The following is a 10,903-nucleotide window of genomic DNA, read 5'->3' as shown; positions in this document are numbered from 1 at the left end:
GTAGAGTAATTCATTTGTGCTAGAACATTAAGTAAAAAAATACTCCTCAACTATTTTAAACAAATGGAAATAATACAATGGATATGCATATATTATTATGTTTTAATTACAGTTCCAGTGAAGAGTAAACCAGTTGCCTCTCTGATGTTAGGTGTGCTGTTTTAAAAAACAATATTTCTCTTTCAGTTACAATGATGAGTGTGGAAAATATTGAACTATCTTAATAATTGGGGTCAGAAAACAGCTGATGATAGATTCAAATCCTAGGGTACATATTCAAACAAAGCATATATAAATAATAAAGTCTTACTTAGCTATAATCTCTTTGGGAGCAAATTCAGAAATGAGAACCTGGAAAACACGAGCTGATGCAATATTCTGAAAAATCCTCCAGGGAAAAGAACATCTACAAAACAAGCATAGCAAATGAATCGTATTCAAGACTTTAAACCAAAATGTTAATGCTAAAAGAGCACTAGAGGATCATGAAAGTAAAATTATTTCACATTATCATTTTAAGCCATTCTCTGTGTTTGGGGACTGCAGTAATTACTTTCAAGGATATATTCATTACTGGGAAATTGAAAGCTATAGTTATTTTGTCTTGGTTTTTTTTAAAAACGTATTGCTTTTATAATAACATTTGATTTAATAAAAGTGACGAAACTAACACCTGCCACTGCACCCCAAAGCGTGGTATTATTTTAAAAGTTCCCTCTTTGGCTATACTGACCTGAAAAATAATAAGGCAAGTTTAATGTTCATGATAAACCCCATGGGATTTGAGATTATTTTATGAATATGAAGACTCCTTTGAGAAACATTTGCATTTTCCCACTGCATAAAAAACAAAGCAAATTGCTAATGAGGTAGAAAGAACTTAGTTAAAAACATTTTCCCAAATTTTAATTCTCAGGTACTTACCGAACCATCATGATAATATTCTCATTGACTGGTAAACATAGTAAAAGCCTCTTAATTTTTAATTTTAAGTAGATCTTTGAGAGTATAAATGATCCTCACCATAAACTTCATTTACTGCTTAAAATGTTAAAATATGATAATTAGGATACCATCTGAATTACTAGTAGAAAGTAATCACTGTGATTTTTTATGTTTTAATGTATCCAGTGAAAAAAAATAGTTCTGTGAATTTAGTAAGATATAAAAACTTATAATTTCTGTAGTTGAAATTCTTATGCATTATTCAGTACTTACATACTATCTTTCTGCACTAATATATGTCACAGAGTACTTACAAAATTTAGAATCCTTGATAGAATAGGAAGAACTCTTATAAGTTAACTAGTATTAAGGTAGATGAAATAATGATCTCCCAAAGATGTCCACGTCCTAATCCCTAACACCTTTGAAAATTCGGTTACTTGACAAAAGGGCTCAGATCATGAACTCCTTATTGCAAAATTTAGACTTAAATTGAAGAAAGTAGGGAAAACCACTAGACCATTCATATATGACCTAAATAAAATCCCTTACGATTATACAGTGGAAGTGAAAAATAGATTCAAGGGATTAGATCTGATAGACAGAGTGCCTGAAGAACTATGGATGGGGGTTCATGACATTGTATGGGAGACAGGGATCAAAACCATCCCCAAGAAAAAGAAATGCAAGAAAGCAACTGGCTGTCTGAGGAGGCCTTACAAATAGCTATGAAAAGAAGAGAAATGAAAAGCAAAGGAGAAAAGGAAAGATATGCCCATCTGAATGCAGAGTTCCAAAGAATAGCAAGGAGAGACATAAAAGCCTTCCTAGTGATCAATGCAAAGAAATAGAGGAAAACAAGAGAATGGGAAAGACTGGAGATCTCTTCAAGAAAATTAGAGCTACCAAGGGAACATATCATGCAAAGCTGGGCTCAGTAAAGGGCAGAAATGGTATGGACCTAACAGAAGCAGAAGATATTAAGAACAGGTGGCAAGAATTCACAGAAGAACTGTACAAAAAAGATCTTCATGATGCAGATAATCATGATGGTGTGATCACTCATCTAGAGCCAGACATCCTGGAAGGCAAAGTCAAGTGGGCCTTAGGAAGCATCACTACGAACAAAGCTAGTGAAGGTCATGGAATTCCAGCTGAGCTATTTCAAATCCTAAAAGATGATGCTAGGAAAGTGCTACACTTAAAATGCCAGCAAATTTGGAAAACTCAGCAGTGGCCACAGGACTGGAAAAGGTCAGTCTTCATTCCAATCCCTAAGAAAGGCAATGCCAAAGAATGCTCAAACTACCGCACAATTGCACTCATCTCACACGCTAGTAAACTAATGCTCAAAATTCTCCAAGCCAGGCTTCAACAGTATGTGAACCATGAACTTCCAGATGTTCAAGCTGGTTTTAGAAAAGGCAGAGGAACCAGAGATCAAATTGCCAACATCGAATCATCGAAAAAGCAAGAGAGTTCCAGATAAACATCTATTTCTGCTTTATTGACTATGCTAAAGCCTTTGACTGTGTGGATCACAGCAAACTGCGGAAAACTCTTAAAAGATGGGAATACTGGACACCTGACCTGCCTCTTGAGAAACCTGTATGCAGGTCAGGAAGCAACAGTTAGAAGTGGACATGGAACAACAGACTGGTTCCAAATAGAAGAAGGAGTACATCAAGGTTGTATATTGTCACCCTGCTTATTTAACTTATATGCAGAGTACATCATGAGGAACGCTGGGCTGGAAGAAGCACAAGCTGGAATCAAGATTGCCGGGAGAAATCTCAATAACCTCAGATATGCAGATGACACCACCCTTATGGCAGAAAGTGAAGAAGAACTAAAGAGCCTCTTGATAAAAGTGAATGAGAGTGAAAATGGTGGCTTAAAGCTCAACATTCAGAAAACTAAGATCATGGCATCTGGCCCCATCACTTCATGGCAAATAGACGGGGTAACAGTGGAAACAGTAAGAGACTTTATTTTGGGGGGCTCCAAAATCACTGCAGATGGTGAGTACAGTCATGAAATTAAAAGACACTTACCCTTGGAAGAAAAGTTATTACCAACCTAGACAGCATATTATAAAGCAGAGACATTACTTTGCCAACAAAGGTCTAGTCAAATCTATGGTTTTTCCTGTGGTCATGTATGGATGTGAGAGTTGGACTATAAAGAAAGCTGAGCACTGAAGAACTGATGCTTTTGAACCATGGTGTTGGAGAAGACTCTTGAGAGTCCCTTGGACTGCAAAATCAAACCAGTCCATCCTAAAGGAAATCAATTCTGAATAGTCATTTGAAGGACTGATGTTGAAGCTGAAACTCCAATACTTAGGCCACCTGATGCAAACAACTGACTTGTTGGAAAAGACCCTGATGCTGAGAAAGATTGAAGGCGGGAGGAGAAGGGGATGACAGAGGATGAGATGGTTAGATGGCATCAGTGACTCAATGGACATGAGTTTGAGTAAACTCTGGGAGTTGGTGATGGACAGGGAGGCCTGGTGTGCTGCAGTCCATGGGCTTGCAAAGAGTCAGACACAACTGAGTGACTGAAATGAACTGAACTGACAAAAGGGAATTAAGGTTTAAGGTTGCACATAGAATTGACGTTGCTAATCTGATGACTTTGTGGTGTGGATGTTATCCTGCACTACCTCAGTGGGCCTACTGTAATCACAAGAGTGCTCATGAGTGGAAGAGGCAGTCAGAAGGGTCAGAATCAGAGAGAGATTTGAAGATGCTATACTGTTGGCTTTGAAGATGGAGGAAGGGACCACAAACAATGCAGGCAGCTTCTAGAAGAGGGAAAGGAAATGGATTCTCTTCTGCAACCTCCAGAAGGAATGCAGTCCTGCTTAGCACCTTGATTTTAACCCAGTGATGCCCATTTCAGACTTCAGACCTTCAGAACAGTAAGAAAATAACTGTGTCGTTATAAGCCAATGTGCTTGTGGTAATTTGTTATAGCAGCAATAAAAAATTAATATGCCTGGTTTTACAAACAGGAAATAAAGAATTAAAGTGACAGTGTTTTTCTCATTAATGGAAAATGTCAGTTAATATACAGGTCTTCTTATTTTTAGACCTAAGGGCTAAGCCACTTAGAATTGATGAAAACTATTAAAAGTATAAGGAAAAAATTAGAAAAATGGTAACCTGAACCCTGTATAAGAGACTGCAAAAGAGACATAGGCATTTAGAACAGTCTTTGGGACTCTGTGGGAGAGGGTGAAGGTGGAATGATTGGGGAGAATGGAATTGTAGCATGTATATTATCATAAGTGACCAGTCCAGGTTCGACGCATAATTTTTCCTCTGTTCATTTCTTTGCATTTGTGCTTTTTTAATAAAAATACTTTTAACTGTAAAAAAAATAAAAATAAAACATCCTCTCTCAGCTCAAAAAAAAAAAAAAGTATAAGGAAAAAATTAATACAAAAATATAGCACGAGTTGGTGATGGACAGGGAGGCTTGGCGTGCTGTGATTTATGGGGTCACAAAGAGTCGGACACGACTGAGCGACTGAACTGAACTGAACTGAACCATACATGCAATGAATAAAAACTAGGAGGGAAGCATCATGTAGTCCAACAATGCTGTGGAGAGTTATGGCAGATTACCCAAAGAACTAGACAATCAGTTCTTTTAACTTTAGAGTGTAATTTTTTATGGATGTACCTGACATTTTTGGAACTTCTAGAACCACACAAATGAGTGATCTTGATAATGATACCATAAAATAAAGCTTTCACCTGTGAGAAGCTGTGAAACTTATGAGAAGATTATGCAACCCAGTGTATAATTTCCTTTCCACACAAAGGTTGGACAGAACAACTTAGCATATCAGGGAAAAGTATAGTGTAAGGGGAGAGAATCTAACGTGCTGTTTTTCTCGTCTTTTTCTGGTGTAGAGCGAATATAAAATATTAGGCTTTGAAAGAGTGTTGAGAGATTTACAGTCAAGATGACACTGGAAGTTCAGGTGTTCATGTGCTCACCCAGCACCAAAAATAATCAGTAATATGTATAAACATTAAGAGAGAAACCAAAAAATGCCTATCAGACTCAAACACAAATCTCCACAGATAAGAAGCAGAAGAGAAATGCCACAAGCTCTGCTGGACTCCAAGTCCAAAAATAAACATTGGTGACTAGACTTTGCTTTCTGAATGTATGCCATGGAAGGTGAAGGGCTGAAACCGCACCCACTGATCTGAACTAAATTGGGGTGAAACTCACTTCCTAAAAGGCAAATGAAAAATCATTGTTGTATCTGCTGCTCTGCATCTGGAGCTTCAAGCCTAGGCACGGAAAATAATAAGCGTAGCTCCCTGACTGTGAAGAAAAGCAAGTTATCAGCTGGCTAGCTGAACAAAACTGCCCTCTTCATATCTGGAAGTATCACTATTTAACTAATTAAGATTTCATAAACTTTCTAATTACCTAGGTTTTCTTAACAGAACTAGAATGTGTTTGGAGAATGACTGGGTCTTTATGAATCCATGATCTTTTAGAAATGAGAAGATGTCTTTAAAAAATAGAAGGATGGGGCTTCCCTTGTGGTCCAGTGATTAAGAATCTGCCTTGCAATGCAAGGGAAACTGGTTTGATCCCTGGTCTGGGAAGATTCCACATGTCTTGTGGAAAAAGAGACTGTGCACAGTTACTGAGTCTGTGTTCTTGAGTCCCTGAGCTTGCAACTACTGAATCAGCAACTAATGAGCCCCTGTGCTGCAACTACCAAAGCCCACGTAACTGGAGCCTGTGCTCCACAACAAGAGAAGCCACCATGATGAGAAGCCTGTGCACCACATAAGAGAGTGGTGAAGCTAGAGAACTTACTGAAACCATGCCATGCGCAGCAGCAAAGACCCAGTGCAAACAAAAATAAATACTGTGCTCAGTCATGCAGTTTGTCCAACTCTTTACAACCCCATGCACTGTAGCCCACCAGGCTTCTCTGTCCATGGGATTCTCCAGGCAGGAATACTGGAGTGGGTTGCCATTTCCTACTCCAAGGGATCTTCCCAACCCAGGAATGGAACTCGAGTCTCTTTCATCTCCTGCATTGATAGGTGGATTCTTTACCACTGCGCCACCTAGGATCAACAAAAATAAGTAAATGAGTTACTTAAAAAAATAAAAACACATGTAAACTATGGTTGCCAAAGGGGAAAGGGGGACAGAGAGGGATAAATATTTTTGATTCCACATATAGGTGGTAGTATAGAGTGTTTGCCTTTGTCTGCAGTACGATTGCCTAGAAAATCCCATGGATGGAGGAGCCTGGTGGGCTGCAGTCCGTGGGGTCGCTAAGGGTCGGACACGACTGAGCGACTTCACTTTCACTTTTCACTTTCACACATTGGAGAATGAAATGGCAACCCACTCCAGTGTTCTTGCCTGGAGAATCCCAGGGATGGGGGAGCCTGGTGGGCTTCCGTCTATGGGGTCGCACAGAGTCGGACACGACTGAAGTGACTTAGCAGCAGCAGCAGCAGCAGCCTTTGTCTGACCTTTTCACTAGCCATGATACCCTCTGGGTCCATCCATGTTGCTGCAAATGGCAAGATTTTGCTCTTTTTGAGTGACTGGGTGGTATTCCACTGTGTGTATAAATCTGTCTATCTATATGTCACGTCTTCTTTGTCCATTCACCTGTTGGTAAGTACTTAGGTTGCTTTCATATCTTGGTTATTGTGGGTGGTGCTGCTGTGAGCGTTGGGTGCATGTATCTGTTCAAATGAATATTTTCATTTTCTTCTGGTGTATGTCCAGGAGTGAAATTATTGATCATATGGTGGTTCTAGTTTTGGTGGTATTTTTGTTTTTGTTTTTGTTTGAGGAAGCTCCAGTATACCCTTAATTTGCAACATAAAATAAACATAACATCTCCTTTCAGGGAAAAGTTTCAATAAATTTGCTTTCAGCACACATATAAAGTATTAGTTCTCTGAACTTGTGATTCTTTGTCTCGGTTGCTTTCTGGGAATCCAACCACATTGCTTAGACGTTTTACTTTGTGACTCATGGGTCTCTTACATCATTTTCTTATTTTGATTCTTAATACATCTTTTAGTCTGAATGTATTCTGATCCAACATGAAACTGACTGTTACTCTTATTTATTGAGTCTAATCTGCTTTATTCTATTTGTTGAATCCTCTCTATTTCTAGATATAATTTTATCATATATTTTCTTGAATATATTATTCATAGCTATTTCAGTATCTGGAAATTTTAACATCCAGATAACCCATGGGTCTTATAAAAATATCTAGTTTTTCTCTTGGCTATGATTTTTTATTGAATAGAATTTTTACTGAATGCTGAAATAACTTGTCCCCAACCTTTTAATCTGTAATACATTCTTTCTGAGTAAGACTTTGAAGTTCTAATTCAATAATTAAATCACAACGTCCCAGTATTATACCAAAAATAAAAATAAAAAAAATTCTTAAACTTACAGTTGCCAAAGAGAAAAAAGGGAAAGGGAGGGATAAAGTGAGGGTTTGAACAGATTCACACTACTGTATATAAAATAGATAATCAACAAAGATTTACTCTATTACACAGGGAACAATATTCAATATTTTGTAGTAACAAATAGAAAATAATCTGAAATATATAATATGTATATATGTGAATCATTTTCCTGTACACCTGAAACTAACACAATATTGTAAATCAATTATGTGTGCATGTATATACTCAGTTGTGTCCAACTCTTTGCGAACCCATGGACTGAAGCCCACCAGACTCCTCTGTCCATGGAATTTTCCAGGCAAGAATACTGGAGTGAGTTGCCATCTCCTTCTCCAGAAGATCTTCCTGACCCAGGGATCAAACCCTTGTCTCTTATGTCTCCTGCTTTAGCAAGCAGATTCTTTACCACTGCACCACCTGAGAAGCCTATACTTCAATAAAAAATATTAGTGAAGCACTTGCTTCAGCAGCACATATTCTAAAACTGGAACAATACAGAGCAGATTATCACGGCTTCTGCACAAGGATGACACACAATTTTGTGAAACATTCAATATTTTGTTAATTAATGAAAAAAATTTAATTACTACTGACTATAAAAAAAGCTGACTACTTTTGTATTTTAAAAAATCAAGCAATCATAAGACTGGAGAATACAATCATGGATAATTGAAGCATGTGTTTGAAAAATAAAAGCACCAAATAGGTTAAAATATGTAAGAAATATTTATAGTTAAATGTTATGCTGAAAAAGTAAGGATCATAACTAATAGACAAAATACATAATAATAAATTACTCAGCAGACAAAAAGTGCAAAATGGAAAACTTTTGGACCCAAAAAAGGCAGGAAAAAAAAAATCAGCAGAAAAAGAAAGGTAGGCATAAAATATAAAATGGTTAAAATCATTGCAGATATACCAGAAAGAGTAGTCAGTGAGATTATTAGGTTGGATTAAAGCAACAAATCTTGCTCTGTGTTGCTAACAATACACTAAATTAAAAGTCCACACACAAAAGCTGAAAATAAAACATAAAGATACTAGCCAAAGAAAGTTATTTTAACAATTCATAAGTTGAAAAGTCAAATTTCAAAAAAAAATTCGAGATTAATGAAAAGGAAAAAATCACACACTTGGAGAAAACATTTGCAAAAGACTCATCTGATAAAGGACTATTATCCAAAATACATGAAGCACTAAAAATTCAGCAATAACAACCTGATTAAAACATGGGCCATTAAAAAGGAATGACTATGAGTCAGTTCTAGTAAGGTGGATAAATCTAGACCCTGTTTTACAGAGTGAAATAAGGCAGAAAGAGAAAAGCAAACATGGTGCATTAATTCATATATAGGGCTTCCCAGGTGGCACTAGTGGTAAAGAACCCACCTATCAATGAAGCAAACATAAAAGACTCAATCCCTGGACTGGAAAGATCACCTGATGGAGGGCACTGCAACCTACTCTATACTCTTGCCTGGAGAATCCCATGGACAGAGAAGCCAGGTGGGTTACAATCCATAGGATTGCAAAGAGTCAGACATGACTGAAGCGACTTAGCAGGCATGCAGCATGCAACGCATTTATATGGAATCTAGAAAAATGGTACTGATGAACTCATTTGCAGGGCAGGGACAGAGAACAGACTTGTGGACAGAGTTGGTTGGGGTGGCCAACTGAGAGAGATACATTGAAACATACACATTACCATATGCAAAACAGATAATGGGAAGTTGCTGAATAACACAAGGAGCTCAACCCGGTGCTCAACGACAACCTAGAGAAGTGGGGTGGGGTGTGGGGTGGGAAGGAGGTTCAAGAGGGAGGAGGCATATATATAATTATGGCTGATTCTCATTGTTGTGTGGCAAAAACCAACAGAACATTGTAAAGCAATTGTCTTCTGATTAAAAATGACATTTAAAAAACGTGTGAACCAAAGATCTGAACAGATACTTGTTAAAGATATACAAGTGACAAATTGCCTATGAAAGAATGCTCCATTGGACCACCAGGGAAGTCCCCAAAGGTTGCCAAACCTTGGAAGCAACAAAGTATTTCATTCAGTAAATGAAGAAACCATGGTACATCCAGACAATGGATTATTATGCAGCACTACAAAGAAATGAAGTATCAAACGATGCAAACACACAGAAGAGCACGGAATGCATATTACTAAGTGAAAGAAAACAATCTAGAAAAGACACATACTATATAGTTCCAATTATATGACTTTTTTTTGAAAAGACAGAAACATGGAGACAATAAACAGTTCAGGGATTGCCAGAAGTCAGGGGGACAGAGATGAATACACAGAGCACAGAGGAAATTTTTATAATAATGAATATTTGTTGTTGTACATACACTATCTGTGCTGTGCAAAGTCACTTCAGTTGCATATGACTCTGTGCAACCCTATGGGCTGTAGCCTTCCAGGCTCTTCTGTCCATGGGATTCTCCAAGCGGGAGTGGGTTGCCATATCCCCTTCCAGTGATGCATACACCATAAGTTTGTCCAAACCCGCAGACTGTAACACCAAGAAGCATAAACCCAGAGTTACCGTTCTGGTGAGTGATGTTGCTACTGGGGGAAGCCATGCACATGTGGAAAAGAGGGCATATGAGAAGTCTCTGTATCATCCTCTCAAGTTTGTTGTAAACCTCAAACTGCTCTATAAAAAATAGCCTTAGAAAATACAATGTCTAGGCAATGTGTCTTTACAGGTCTAGACTGGCTTCAGACTTCTGACTCACTTCCTATTTATGCAGTTTCTGAGACTGAGTCTCCTTTCTTTCCAGAGATTTTGAAATCTTTTCCTGCTGATGCCTAGCAGAACTGGTATTATTGCTTACAGCTAAGATTCCCGATTAATACAGCTCTAAGGTCCAATTCACCTGGAAGTTAGAGTTTATCATATCATCTAGTGAGAAACAAAGACAGTGCCTTTGGGGTCTATTGTTGGGAATCTAAGTATTGTAGCATAGGCAAGAGTTTGAGGAATCCTAAAGCATGTGCACTCACACTGACACTCGGCTAAAATGGCTCTCTCTATGATTTTTACTGCTAAATCCAGTGGCCTCTGTTCTCACGACTTACCTTTAGCCATATTTGAAACTGTTCACTGGTCCTTTCCTCTGGAAACTCTATTATGCCTTGACAGACAGCATTTCAAGGACAGAGATTAAGCAGGATTATCTTTGTATTTCCAGCACATTGCACTCTGGTTGATACCTGGCACTCAGTGAGATTTCAATAAATGCATGAATAAGTGAATGAAAGGATACATATTTTATTTTTACCTGTAACTAAAGGAGAGAGTCTAATTGAATAAAGCACACAGGAAAATGTTAATTAAACAGTGAAAAAGTAATAGTAACTCATCTTGAATGTTTTTGGTCCATTTTAATTGTAGTGATTAATAATGACATATAAGCAAACTGTGGATTGATACAAAAAA

The 10,903-nt window shown here is 37.8% G+C and overlaps 1 non-coding gene across 1 annotated transcript; it reads left to right on the top strand.

The window, feature by feature from the left end:
* The first annotated feature begins 7,903 nt into the window (after positions 1-7,903).
* LOC129562257 (U6 spliceosomal RNA) lies at positions 7,904-8,006 on the top strand. The gene has a single exon (XR_008687172.1). It is a non-coding gene; the product is annotated as a U6 spliceosomal RNA (small nuclear RNA).
* The last annotated feature ends 2,897 nt before the right edge of the window (positions 8,007-10,903 follow it).

This window comes from Moschus berezovskii, chromosome 5 (genome assembly GCF_049115385.1).
Source record: "Moschus berezovskii isolate FMDL1 chromosome 5, NW_MosBer_1.0, whole genome shotgun sequence".
NCBI classification, from domain to species: domain Eukaryota; kingdom Metazoa; phylum Chordata; class Mammalia; order Artiodactyla; family Moschidae; genus Moschus; species Moschus berezovskii.
The sequence above is the reverse complement of the archived record's forward strand: the minus strand, read 5'-3'. Positions and strand labels throughout refer to the sequence as shown.